Here is a 15,190-nt window from a genome sequence, read left to right on the forward strand (position 1 = left end):
ACCACAGACACAGAAAATAAATAAATGATGTCTTTGTCACTATTAACACCTTCCCGAACCAGCCTAGAGCAGATTGATGGCCAGGCGGGCCCTTTGTCCTTCTGAGCGGACATCATAGGATGTTCTCTCAGAAGGCACCATTTGCGCAACGGCGGGATCTGCCATCTGTACCATGACACCGAATAATCCAGTTGCATTCAGTAAAAAATGGTTGCTTATACTAATGAAATTCATTGGCATAAGCAATCATAATGTGTAAAAAAAAAAAAATCCTGATCACTTCTCCAGAGTAGTACAGTGTTACTATTGTAACACTATTGCTCTGTTAACACTGTGTTGTAAAAAATATAAAAAAAAAGAAAAAAATTGAAAAACGTGTTAGGAAAATGAAAAAAAAAAATTGTCACAATAATTTTTTTTTTTACGTACTGATTAGCACCGCACCAGTTATATGATAACACTGTACTGCGCTATATGGTGATTTTTTTTTTTTTTGGGATTTTCCAAAAAATCGTGACAGAAAATTACAACTTCCAAAAACTTTCCATGCCTCTTGCTAAATACCTTGCACTGTCTACTTTACAAAAAGGGGTCATTGGGGGGGGGCATTTGTTTTGTCCTGACATTTTTTGGCCTCAAGAAATGAGATAGGCTGTCAGTCGATCAGTAACATATATATATAAAGAGAGAGAGAGCGCACGGCTGCCCTAGTGTGATAACGTTTATTCAATTAAATTCATAAATTTAAAAAGATTGCACTCACAGAGTTGATTTCTCGCAATTACACCAACAAATGTGTATGCCTCCTCTCCCGGCCTGTGGGGGTGACTAGGCTCCAAGAGCTGATGAGCGCTGATGATCTTGGCTTCAGCGTCCCGCTGCACGGTACATGGAGCAGCGCATGCGCACAGACCAGCTGGCGCTGCATGACATCAATCACGGCCGCGATGGGGAGGGATTACAGGTGGATCGTCTCCTCAGACGAGCGAGCGGGTGGTTGCTATGTCAACATGTTTCGGAGGCGCAGCCTCCTTCTTCAGGTCGCGCCTTTCATCTCAATTTTCCCTCATTATATGCAAAACCCAAAGCCCCTCCCTGGAACAAGTAATAGGAGGAAATAGGCCGGGAGTACGGGCTTCACATAAATTAAATATTGGAGGGGAGGGAAGGGGAAAGAAGCAGAAACTTTAGCGAAACGACCCTACAGTACATTAGTCTTTACAAATCATTTTAAAATTAATAAAAACACATTACTGCCAAAAATTATAAAATATAAAAATCACAATCATAATTGCAGTAATACTAGCGATATTAAATATAATTCACATCGAGAACAAACACATCGATTTACATTTAAAAGAGAGAACCATTATAATTTTTGTGATATTTAAGGTATTTGACATTCATCCATAGTCAACTATAATACTATTAGTTTTAATATATAGTTTGAATATAATTTAAATATCATTTTATTTAATTTTATTTACTCTGTTTTAATCCGATTTTAAAATAAATACAATTAAATAAATAGAAATAAAAACAAAAATGAAGATAAACCAAAATTAAAATTACAAACACAATTAATATTACATTGGCAAAGGTACTGAATTTATTCTTCTCCTCAGTCTTCACGAGTGAATCGGGGGGCTTCAGTAACCAAAACTGCAGTGTTTACCCTCATGACACAACACAGGAAGCACCTCCATGGTTAACAGAGGACGGAATTAAAATTAGACTTGAGAAACTTAACATTAATAAATCACCGGGACCAGATGGCTTGCATCCGAGGGTACTTAGGGAACTCAGTCAGGTGATTGCCAGACCATTGTTCCTAATTTTTACAGACAGTCTATTGACTGGAATGGTACCAGCTGATTGGAGAAAAGCCAATGTAGCACCAATATTTAAAAAGGGCCCAAAAAACATCCCTGGGAATTACAGACCAGTTAGCCTAACATCAATAGTATGTAAACTCTTGGAGGGGATGATAAGGGACTATATACAAGATTTTAGTAATAAGAACAATATCATTAGCAGTAATCAGCATGGATTCATGAAGAATCGTTCTTGCCAAACCAATCTATTAACCTTCTATGAGGAGGTGAGTTGCCATCTAGATAAAGGAAGGCCCGTAGACGTGGTGTATCTGGATTTTGCAAAAGCATTTGACACAGTTCCCCATAAACGTTTACTGTACAAAATAAGGTGCGTTGGCATGGACCATAGGGTGAGTACATGGATTGAAAACTGGCTACAAGGGCGAGTTCAGAGGGTGGTGATAAATGGGGAGTACTCAGAATGGTCAGGGGTGGGTAGTGGGGTTCCCCAGGGTTCTGTGCTGGGACCAATCCTATTTAATTTGTTTATAAACGACCTGGAGGATGGGATAAACAGTTCAATCTCTGTATTTGCAGACGATACTAAGCTAAGCAGGGCAATAACTTCTCCGCAGGATGTGGAAACCTTGCAAAAAGACCTGACCAAATTAATGGGGTGGGCGACTACATGGCAAATGAGGTTCAATGTAGAAAAATGTAAAATAATGCATTTGGGTGGCAAAAATATGAATGCAATCTATACACTGGGGGGAGAACCTCTGGGGGAATCTAGGATGGAAAAGGACCTGGGGGTCTTAGTAGATGATAGGCTCAGCAAAGGCATGCAATGCCAAGCTGCTGCTAATAAAGCAAACAGAATATTGGCATTAAAAGGGGGATCAACTCCAGAGATAAAATGATAATTCTCCCGTTCTACAAGACTCTGGTCCGGCCGCACCTGGAGTATGCTGTCCAGTTCTGGGCACCAGTCCTCAGGAAGGATGTACTGGAAATGGAGCGAGTACAAAGAAGGGCAACAAAGCTAATAAAGGGTCTGGAGGATCTTAGTTATGAGGAAAGGTTGCGAGCGCTGAACTTATTCTCTCTGGAGAAGAGACGCTTGAGAGGGAATATGATTTCAATTTACAAATACTGTACTGGTGACCCCACAATAGGGATAAAACTTTTTCGCAGAAGAGAGTTTAATAAGACTCGGGGCCACTCATTACAATTAGAAGAAAAGAGGTTTAACCTTAAACTACGTAGAGGGTTCTTTACTGTAAGAGCGGCAAGGATGTGGAATTCCCTTCCACAGGAGGTGGTCTCAGCGGGGAGCATTGATAGCTTCAAGAAACTATTAGATAATCACCTGAATGACCGCAACATACAGGGATATGTAATGTAATACTGACACATAATCACACACATAGGTTGGACTTGTAACTATGTAACTATTACAAATCTGTTCAATTATAATATGAAGTTTGGCAATTATTTATTTTTTATTATCAATTAAAATTTCATTAATTTTTTTTCCAGGGCCCCAAACTACACATTTATGATGTTATTTTTATTAAAATGTGGATGACATTTTTAGATCAGGGTACCTATCTCTAGCTCATTGTTGAGCCCCTCAGGTGTCATGCTATTAAAGGTAAATATCCAGAAGGTCTCCCGTTTGCATAAACGGATAAACCTTTTCACCTCCTGGAATTGACATAGGTATGGACTCTATGCCAAACAGCTCCAAGCCTTTTGTGCTACCCCCGTGTGAATATTTAAAATGGCGTGGAACACAAACATGCTTCTCTATTTGTACTCTATAAATCTACGGTGTTTGCCAAAGCGTGTACGCATCTACGTCAGTAGATCAGGATTGATCCATTTTCAGATATATCCCATAGATTGTAGACTCTATAACTTTCCTATAGACTAAATAATATAACTAAATAATATACACTGATTTGGGTTATTTTTACCAAAGAAATGTAGCAGAATACATTTTGACCCAAATTTATGAAGAACATTTCTGGTCCTTTTTTGTTTATTTAGAAAAAATAAAAAATAAAACCCCAGTGGTAATTAAATATTACCAAAAGAAAGCTCTATTTGTGTGAAAAAAATGATAAAAAATGTCTCATGGGTACAGTGTTGCATGACTGCGTAATTGTCATTCAAATTAGTTAAGAATCCTGATGGGCAATCTTTTTAACAGGCTCTAACCCAGGGGTCTCAGACTGGTGGCCCTCCAACTGTTACAAAACTATAAGTCCCATCATGCCTCTGCCTGTGGGAGTCATGCTTGTAACTGTCAGCCTTGCAATGCCTCATGGGACTCGTAGTTTCGCAACACCTGGGGGGCCGCCAGATTGAGACCCCTGCTAACCCTTCCCCCACTCCATCCAAAACCAAACAAGAAGTTTTGGCTGGAATTGGGCTTTAAGAGAAAGTCGCAACAGAAAAATAAAAGCTCACTAGTGTTGCACACTCTTACCACCAGGCTGGTTAAAATTCATGACATTGATAGTAATGCTTCACAATAAGCACGTCCGATGAGGATAATACCTGATTGAAACATGTTGATTCCCTGGTGTTACGGGTCCAAATGAAATTTTTTTTCATTGAGAAATCCCTTGTTATGTGCCAACTGGGAAAGGTTCCTCAAAAGAGGTGCAACAGTTCCTACATGGCCCATTATATACTCAAACCTTCTGGTTTATAATAAATTGTCTGTTGGGGACAGTTTGCACAATTCAGGCTTTTTCTTTTCCCTTCAAGGCTATATAATTGCATCAATGCATTCCAAACTTTCTCCAATGTGTCAGTCTTAGTACTGATCTGTCTTTCCATATGTCAGCAACCACCAGGTAAAAAGCACAACGTCGGGATCTTCTCCAGATCTTCTGATGAGGATTACTCCTGGCTGGTGGAACTCCTGACATCCGAAATTTTCAGAAATAGCGTCCAAGATGTTAAACCTTGTTACATTTCCAACAATGGATTCCAAAGGTTTATAGATGATTTGTCTGAGTGCACATTGGGGATTCTGTATCACACCAAGAACAGAGGAAGAGTGAACATCACCAATGTCAACGATTCCCTGTATGATGAAGAGCTGGATTGTCTTGAACAGATGCTCGGTAAGGCTAGGTGCACACTACAGAATTCTCTAAAAAGTGATCTGCGATGGGTCACTTTTTAGAGAGTGACTAAGCTGCGGTTTCCATGCGTTCAGGAACCTGAACAGCAATTTTGAATGGGACTAAGGTGCCACAACTCCAAGTCAAATGCTTTGCTTGCGGTGGGGTCCATAGCTGAGCTTAACAGGTAATGCCCCTTGTCAGCTTGACAAGCCACATTATAGTATAGCTAAAGGCAAAATGTTTGTTTTTTTTAGTTTTGGATAGAGTGGAGAGGGACTTGAACTCCTGTCAGTTTTTATTGCTGCCTGTGACTGTGTTAGGAAGACTCACCCACTCTATTTGTCCTGTTAACCATTATCATTGTAAGTGAACGCAGAAAAAAATCCCAAATTTTGGGTTGTCCCCAGAACAGAAATAGAGGAAAAATCTTCCAATGGGGGACATTAGTTCTGGTGACCTGGGGGCCTCAAGAGATTCTCATAATTTTTCAGGGATCACCTCTCAATTCCTGTTTGGCTACAGGGACAGGAAGTGAAGGAACATCTCCCCAATGGGACACAGATGGAAAAAATAAACCTTACAGGGGTTATAACTCTTTATTACTCTATCCAAAATGAGAAAAAAAACGTTTTGCATATAGTTCTACTTTAAATTTGCCACATCTACAATGCAAATCATCCTGGCCAAAGTATGTTTATAGCCCCATCCAGATGTATGTTAGGTTTTAGGTGGGCAGCAAGGCCACAGCTTAAAGTGGAACTACACTGTATCTGAGCACCACAAACTAGAAATGATATTTAATTCATCTTTAATATTCAAAGAAAACTTACCTATTCATCCATGTCTCTGTGCATTATTTTGCTGAGAGATTGTGTTGAAACACCCAACAAGCATTCCTGGTGTAACCATCTTGAGTAAGGGCATGTGATTCATGTAGCATTTACCTCCTGGAATCCATCTGCCCCTAGCTCAGGCATGCAGAACGGAGGGTGTGCTTAGCTTGGAAAACCCCTTCTCCCCTCTTAAAGACACCTGGGATGTATGACATAATTTGCCTAGGCATGGAAACGATATAGTAAACATGATATACTTTCCTTTCTATCTACTAATGCTAGCAGTATAAGATTTAAAATATTTATATAAATGTTTATTGAGAGAGTGAAGTTCCACTTTAACTACCAGTTTTTACCACCCCCTAGGTAAGGCCCTGGTGGAAGTGGCCTTAAGGACACCATATAGATGAAGAGTTAACTGTTTAGCTCAACAAGAAATTATAAAGTTTGCCCATTAAATCTAGTTACCTGCTTTAAAGGGCAAGTTCACCTTTGTACATTTTTTTTCTAAATTCCAGCCCCCCTATGCACCAATATACAGTCAGGTCCATAAATATTGGGACATCGACACAATTCTAATCTTTTTGGCTCTATACACCACCACAATGGATTTGAAATGAAACGAACAAAATGTGCTTTAACTGCAGACTTTCATCTTCAATTTGAGGGTATTTACATACAAATCAGGTGAACGGTGTAGGAATTACAACAGTTTGTATATGTGCCTCCCACTTTTTAAAGGACCAAAAGTAATTGGACAGATTAACAATAATCCATCAAACTTTCACTTTTTAATACTTGGTTGCAAATCCTTTGCAGTCAATTACAGCCTGAAGTCTGGAACACATAGACATCACCAGACGCTGGGTTTCATCCCTGGTGATGCTCTGCCAGGCCTCTACTGCAACTGTCTTCAGTTCCTGCTTGTTCTTGGGGCATTTTCCCTTCAGTTTTGTCTTCAGCAAGTGAAATGCATGCTCAATCGGATTCAGGTCAGGTAATTGACTTGGCCATTGCATAACATTCCACTTCTTTCCCTTAAAAAACTCTTTGGTTGCTTTTGCAGTATGCTTCGAGTCATTGTCCATCTGCACTCTGGTACAAGTTGATCTTGGTCTCATCTGTCCATAGGATGTTGTTCCAGAACTGTGAAGGCTTTTTTAGATGTTGTTTGGCAAACTCTAATCTGGTCTTCCTGTTTTTGAGGCTCACCAATGGTTTACATCTTGTGGTGAACCCTCTGTATTCACTCTGCTGAAGTCTTCTCTTGATTGTTGACTTTAACACACATACACCTACCTCCTGGAGAGTGTTCTTGATCTGGTCAACTGTTGTGAAGGGTGTTTTCTTCACCAGGGAAAGAATTCTTCAGTCATCCACCACAGTTGTTTTCCGTGGTCTTCCGGGTCTTTTGGTGTTGCTGAGCTCACCGGTGCATTCTTTCTTTTTAAGGATGTTCCAAACAGTTGATTTGGCCACACCTAATGTTTAAGCTATCTCTCTGATGGGTTTGTTTTGTTTTTTCAGCCTAATGATGGCTTGCTTCACTGATAGTGACAGCTCTTTGGATCTCATATTGAGAGTTGACAGCAACAGATTTCAAATGCAAATAGCACATTTGAAATGAACTCTGGACATTTTATCTGCTCTTTGTAAATGGGATAATGAGGGAATAACACACACCTGGCCATGGAACAGCTGAGTAGCCAATTGTCCCATTACTTTTGGTCCCTTCAAAAGTGGGAGGCACATATACAAACCGTTGTAATTCCTTCACCATTCACCTGATTTGGATGTAAATACCCTCAAATTAAAGCTGAAAGTCTGCAGTTAAAGCACATCTTGTTCGTTTTGTTTCAAATCCATTGTGGTGGTGTATAGAGCCAAAACGATTAGAACTGTGTCGATGTCCCAATATTTATGGACCAGACTGTAGAATTTATGTACTTTTTTTTTTTTTGCAAAAATATCAAAGCTTTCCATTGAATCTACAGTCACTTACTTTTCTTGTGCTTATCCATGTATTGGTGAAGTGTGATCACTGATTGATTGCACTTCATTTTAAAAAAAAAACGTGCAGCTGGGAGTGGGAGGGTGAATGATGATGCAGGGTGTGTGCTAATGAGGTCAGCTGGTCAACTCCTTCCTGTGTCATGACCTAAAGTCTGATCAAGAAAAAAGACATTACTAATGGAAACGTCTGGAAACATGGATGAGCACAAGAAAAGTAAGTGACTGTAGATTTAATGGAAAGCTTTGATATTTTTGCAAAAAAGTACATGAATGCTCTATTGGTGCATAGGGGGTTGGAATTTATAATAAAAAAAGTGTACAAAGGTGAACTTACCCTTTAAAAAACACTAATAAAACTTTGTGGAAATAAGTTTTATATGGTCAGAGAAGATCGCCTGGTATTTTTTCTTGGCTGATGGTGGGTAATCTCATCAACTGTCCCTGATTTGGAGCAATGTCCCTCTGTCCCCCCTTCCCCCTCATTTGTCCCTCATTTTGTTCTGATCTATATAGTTGTATATAAAATGCACTTTTTAGCTATCAAAAAGTGTTTCCCAGAGCTAAACCTTTCATCCAATTTCTAAATTTCAAAATCCAATATAAAGGAATGGTGATGGGGAAAAAAAAAAAAAAAAAACTTGGGAGTTTAACTATTCATTTTTTTTTTATAATTCTTCTTTAAGGGGGGGTGGCAGGGGGTGTGTCCTATGCCTGCATACTTTTGATAATAGGTGTCCCTCGTTCCCATCCCAAAAAGTTGGGAGGTACGGGTAATCTGAATCACAGGACCACATGGATCTTGTACAAGCACATCTTTAATTACAGCTGTTTGATACTAGAGCAGATATCTTTGAGTCTGGAAAGCTGAAATGGTTCCTTCAATTGTGTTTTATTGATAGTGTATTGTAACCTAGTTGGGTAAATGTAGAAAAGGCCACTCACAATCAAAACAAAATTTTGATTGCATAAAGAGAATTGAGGAGATTTTGGTGTTGGCCAAAAGAGGTAAAGAAACATACAGTATACACAACAAATGAACATTACTTGTATTGATTATTGATGTTCTCTGTGTACTCAGGAAAGGACAATGTTCTTGTAGTGATTGATGATCTGGAGGACAGCAGTGATCAGGAGAAGACTCGAATCCTGAAGAATCAGCCCAGTATTAAAAGTTTGGCCAGAGACCTCCTCCTCATATCATGCACAGAGAAAGCTGAGAAAATGCAGCTTGTAAGAAAACTGAAAAGTGTAATCCAATTACATAATCCTTAGGTAATTTTCTCTTAAAGGGGTTGTTAAGGTTAATTACAAATAAAATAACAAACAACAAACATATTATACTTACTTGCTCTGTGCAAGGGTTTTACACAGAGCAGCCCCCATCCGCCTCTTCAGAGGTGCCCCGCCGGTGCTTCTGGCTCCTCCCCTTCATTGGGTGCACCCACGGAAAGCCACTTTCCCTGGGGGCACCCGTGCGGGCTTGCTTCCGAGTCCTGCTGCTGCGCCCATTGACAGACAGTGGGATTCAGCCCCACCCCGGCTCCCATGTCACTGGATTAAATTGACAGCTGAAGAAGACAATGGCTCCCGCTGCTATCAATCTGTCCAATGAGGAGAGAGACATTGGCTGGCTGGAGCCGCTGGGCTCGTGCACATCGCTGGATCGGATTGGGCTCAGGAAAGACAAAGGAGGGTCTGGGGGGGGCAGCTGCAGTAAAGAAGGTTTTTCACCATAATGCTTTAATCCTGCAATTTCTTTCACTTGATGTAAATTGGGGATTTAGTAGTGAATAACTGACAGTCTGGTGTGTTTAGCAACAAAATGAACCAGAGGCCTTGCAAGGGTTGGGAAGGAAAACAAAAACTGATACAATGGGGCAGTTACAATACTGAAGAACATAAACTCATTCAACCCCCCACTATGGTAGTCAAATGGGGAAACCAACATAACCTGTTAGAATGAGATTCTGAATATATGCCCCATGAAACAAGGCTAATAGGAAATGACAGTCTGGTGACATTAGTAGTAGAACAGATTCCAGTCACCATTGACTTATCAGCTATGGATTGCCAGCACTTCTGGCACAAGAGTTCACTCACCCACTTCATGGTTGCAGATGGTCAGAAATGTGGGCAGAAAATTATGGTTTTCTTATCTTTGTGATTTTTCCAAGAAAGGTTAATCGTTGGAAAGACTGAATGAGGATCTTTCACTGTAAATCTGGTCCATTCACCAACATAATTTTTTTTTTTATTCAGCCTGAACACTAAAGCATGGAAGAACCAATCTGCCATGGTGCTGTCAGAATACCCAAATAGTGCCCCTCAACCCCTGATTGGATGCAGGTGCTATTCCGCCAACAATTTTCTGCCCAGCACCTTCAATTCCTCACTCCAACTATGTTGGGTAGACTGGTGCCAGAAGAGCAACCAACTGGTTGAATTCCTAATGATCCAATCAAAATTTGCTCTTTGTAGAGCCAGCTTAAATCTTCACACAAGCACATCAAAGAAAAAAAATTAAAGGAATTCATAATTTCCTATAACAATATGTAGAGCTACCCCCCGAAAGGGCCACTGTATGAAGATGATTTAATATAACAAGAGCACAGTCACTGCACACTTTCTGATAGCAGCCACATAAATAAAAATGTGGTTTTCCCTCACTGATGCAGGGGCTGCCAGCACACACAGAGCACAGTTCAGGCTACCTGACATAATTCACAGGCTAGAGGATGTATTTTTTTTGCTGAATATACTTGGAGAGGTTGTAGGGTGATATGGGATACTCCAGGACCATTATTGATAACTGGAGGACACATTTCTTTAGGTTGCAATCTCCAAAGACAAATCTTCTACTAAATTTCAGAGTACAGTTCCCCCACAGGAGACTAAGGACGGCCAGAGGTAGAGACCCCCCCCCCCAGGGGAGGAACTGCTTTGCCCAGCAATCCCAATAGTATGCAGTCACCAGGATCTTATAGTAAAGTCAGTACTCATGAGGCCAGGGGAGCAGCTGTGTCCATTCAGGGTCCTCCAGATACATTCTAGAGGCTGTGTGGACTGGAATCTTTAGGCGAAGTCTCCAGGTGTCAGAGATACTTTGAGGTGTAGGCCCCCTGACTTTGCCACAGCTAGGACCTCGATGAACAGCAGCTTGAATCAGGAAAATGGCTTGGGGGGGCGGGTTGGTTAGCCACCCCACTTGGACAGGTAGAATCACTTCAACAGGACCCTGCTGTTCTAAAGCTCAGACTATCTACTGTATGTGCTCCTCAGATGCCTTCAGGGTCTAAATTCTCAGGGATTGGCTGCAGCACCCTATACTGTATATTCATGCTGCCCATTTGTCTTGTTTCACTACCTATGTTCTATAAATCTCCAAAAGGCAGAGGAGAGTAATCAACTCTTCAGGCCCGTGAAATCCAGAACAGCCAAAAGAAATCAACAACTGCTCCATTGATTACAAAGGAGCCAAAATGAATTACATTTGCCTAACAATCCAGCAACATAACTAGGAGGGTGCTACACATATTTATGTAATGTGGCTCACCTATGTTTAGTCTAGAATGACTATTTTTAAGATATCAAAATTTTTTAAGATATCAAAAAGATCGTAGATGCCATAATTTATTTTTACCTGCTTTAGAATGTATACGTTTACAAGCCTCTTTAAAGTCTGGCTCAAAGCTCAATGGGGGGAGATTTACTAAAACTGGAGCACTCAGAATAGGTGGCACTGATGTTCCCTATGTGGATTGCCACTTACCGGATTTCCTATCCTCATGCACTGTCAGGGTGAGGAAAGGACTGCCAATGCCCAGCAAATCCTGTTTACACTGTGATCAGTTGTGATTGGAGCCTCTGTGATTGCCCCCCCCCCCCCCTGAAAGGACACAGCGATCACAGAGCGCTCTCGATGCATGCCCCGGGGGAGGCAAGGTTTTGGGAGGATGTCAATACATGCCCTCCAAGAAATATGTGACCACACTGTAGCCAGCGCTCGACTATAGAGCATTCGGCAAGAGGTTAAAGTGGTTACAGACCTCAGACATAAAATATGAAAACGTATATCCCTCTAAAGTATATGATAGTCTAAATTTAGAGTGTCATTTCTCTCTGCTGTCTCATTCCTCTGCCAAGAAAAAAATGATGACAGGAGAGGTATCTCCAGCACGTCCCAGTGATTGACAACCTTAGTTGTGTTTCTATGTGTTGTGTATCCCTTCCCTCCAATCAGCTCTCAAACCTCTTCTCATTGAGCTCTGCAGAGTGTGACTTCAGCTCTCCACCCCATTTTTCTTAACTCTCAAACGAGCTTGATAAATTCTGAATTTTGAACAGACTGCAGATAAACAGGTACAGCTTATGTAGGATGAGTTGTTTAATCTCCGTGTTACCTGAGGATAGTCAGTTCACTGGGTTATGGAAGGGTTTACAATTTGTTTAATCCTCAGAGAGACAGAATCAAGACAGGAGGTAATAGGTCATCTACTCAATAGGAGAACAGATGACAGCAAAACCTGACAGGGGTTCTCTATGTAATGCTACTACCATAGGAGCCGCTTGAGTATTACCCAGATAGTCCTCACTTCTTCACTGGCAGCCAAGCACACACACACTCAGGCTCGATGTAGTCAAAGACCAATCTAGGAACAACAAAAACTATGCACAGATTGATGCCTCTAGCTGATCTAGAATTGAGCAGTAGGTGAAGTACCTTGCTGGGAGCAGATGGTAGACTTCTGAAATTCAGAAATAAAGAGCATGAACAAAGTCTCTTGTAGTGAAGGTAGGGTAGACAGAGCTCTTCGGATCACTAGCCAGCGATCCCTGTTAGTTAGACCCTTAGCTGACTGTACTAGCACAAGTGGGTAACCAAATAGAACAGGCCCCTAGATCATTGGTTTGTACTCACTGAAGTCGCAAACAGATCCTCAGGCACGGCTCCCCTTCAGTCAGCTCTTCAGAAGCACCAGGGTCACTCCTCTCCTTTAGCTTCAGGCCCTCCAGTCGGCCACCTGAGGCCGCATGGCAGTAAGTGCCAGGGACGGCAAGCCTGCCTCACCCCTGGCTGGTGCACTCCATCATCTGGGTAGGACCCACAGATCACATGTTTCCTGAATATATAGGCCAATCTTAGCATGCTCAGTTGCACATCCCCTGAAATTGGCTGAAACTGCTACATACTTGTGCTGCCCATTTGCCTAACTCCCACCTATGCTCCAGAAAGCTCTACTGGTTTCTAGAAGGTGGGAGGAGTCCAAGCAAACTCAACAGCATCAGAACACAGAACAGGAGCAGCCCTAACTAATACATTATAGCATTCTGTTAAGCAGACCTGCTGAAGATAGTTTTGCTTTTAGCCCCACTGTTAGGCAGAAGAGCAAATTACACTAACCAAACTATTTAAATCTTTGCACCTATACTAGGAGGGTGCTACATCCTCAAAGTAAAATTAAAAGTTTTGGCTGGTGTTGGGCATTAATGGACTTCAAGTTCTGTATAGGATATTTTCTTGGTTTATGTGGAAATTGGAAATATACCGTATATACTCGAGTATAAGTCGAATTTTTCAGCACATTTTTTTGTGCTGAAAGTGCCCCCCTCGACTTATACTCGAGTCAAGCACTTTTATGCAGCAAAAAATTTCATTTTCCGAACCGACTTTGGGGCCCCGTATCTCAGGGCCACTTGGTGCTAGAAACCCCAAATTTGGTATGCAAACCCAGTGGACCTAGTACCACAACATATCCAAAGCTGAAGTTCCTAGCACTAAGTGGCCCCGAGATACAGGGCCCCAAATTCGGTTCGGAAAATGTCATTCTCTGCTGCAGAAAAGTGCTTGACATTTTCTGAACCGACTTTGGGGCCCCAAATCTCAGGGCCACTTGGTGCTAGGAACCCCAAATTTTTATTCAAACCCAGTGGACCTGGTACCATAACACATCCAAAGCTTGGGTTCCTAGCACTAAGTGGCTCTGAGATACGGGGCCCCAAAACTGGTTCGGAAAATGTCATTCTCTGCTGCAGAAAAGTGCTTGACATTTTCTGAACTGATTTTTGGGGCCCTGTATCTTGGGGCCACTTGGTACTAGAAACCCCAGCTTTGGAAATTTTATGGTGCTAGTTCCACTGGGTTTGCACACCAAATTTGGGGTTCTTAGCACTAAGTGGCCCAGAGATACAGGGCCCCAAATTCGGTCAACTGTGTCTATCTGCAGCAATGTCATTTCAGGACCCTTTGGGTTCAGAGACCCCAAATTTTGGCTGCAGCTAGGGGGCATCTATGAACCCTTAACTACCGAGTTTGAAGTTCGGGGGACCTATGACTGCAAATGGGCACAGTGAGGCATGCAAATGGGCACAATGATGCTGCAAATGGGCATTGTTGACCCTCTTTTCCATTTACAGTAGCTGTGCATTTCTCACCCTCGTCTTATACTCGGGTCAATAAGTTTTTCCCATTTTTTTTGTGGTAAATTAGGGCCTCGACTTATACTCGGAACGACTTATACTCGAGTATATACTGTAACTAAGCTACCCAGAGTACAAAAAAAGTGAGCAGGACCATGGTAGTGAAATTCTTCAACATCTTCCTCATTATTGCTTGTACGGCTTCTCCTGTAATATAAGTTCATAAGAAAATAAGAAAAGATATGATCCTTTCTGTTCCTTACAGTAATTCCATCTATGATGAAGCAAAGTTCAAATGTTCACAAGGGTCCTGGCAATGGGTCCAGCAGCCACAATGTAGGGATGAAAATCTGAAATCCCACCGATACAGAATGAAGAAGTGTGGATTACTTGATTGTAAAGATCAGGAGTGGTGACAGTCCAAGGACAAGAGACTGGAAATACCAATCGGCACTGCAAGTTCTAAGGCGTAGGGTGTGGTCTGAGAATGAGAAGACATGGAGGGTCAACAAAAAGCTTAAAGGGAAATGAATGGAAAACAAGCCATATTTTAAGCTTTTATTATAATTTCACCTTCGATCAATTTTTCAAGGAACTTTCACAGTTTAAAACATTTCCTGTACCATATTGTAATTAAAGCTGAATATTAATCTGTCTATATTTTGCTTTCCTTAGTTCTTCCTTCTCCTCTTTATCGACATGCTAATGACATTTTAAAATAAAGCCTTTCCATTTTTTTATTAGATACCTTATTTCAGAGCTAGTGACGTCATCACCAGGTCTCCCAGTTTTTGGGGACAATGCAGGCAGATCGTAGCTGTGGGAGGGGCTGCACAAAATATCCTGAATATAGAAAGTAATGCCCACATGTGATGTTAAAGTGGATGTAAACCCGATTCATGAAATTTGAGCTGGGCACATATATCTGCAGTGTTTTGTTATCTCTCTTCAAAGAGCTCAGTCCCAT

At 41.3% G+C, this 15,190-nt stretch overlaps 1 long non-coding RNA gene across 1 annotated transcript; it reads left to right on the top strand.

Moving 5' to 3' along the window:
- Nucleotides 1–4,681: 4,681 nt before the first annotated feature.
- LOC141147534 (uncharacterized) lies at nucleotides 4,682–14,860 on the top strand. The gene is made up of 3 exons (XR_012245061.1): nucleotides 4,682–4,957; nucleotides 8,885–9,078; nucleotides 14,489–14,860. It is a non-coding gene; the product is annotated as an uncharacterized lncRNA (long non-coding RNA).
- Nucleotides 14,861–15,190: the final 330 nt, after the last annotated feature.

The sequence above is a fragment of the Aquarana catesbeiana genome, linkage group LG06, assembly GCF_042186555.1.
Source record: "Aquarana catesbeiana isolate 2022-GZ linkage group LG06, ASM4218655v1, whole genome shotgun sequence".
Taxonomy (NCBI): Eukaryota; Metazoa; Chordata; class Amphibia; order Anura; family Ranidae; genus Aquarana; species Aquarana catesbeiana.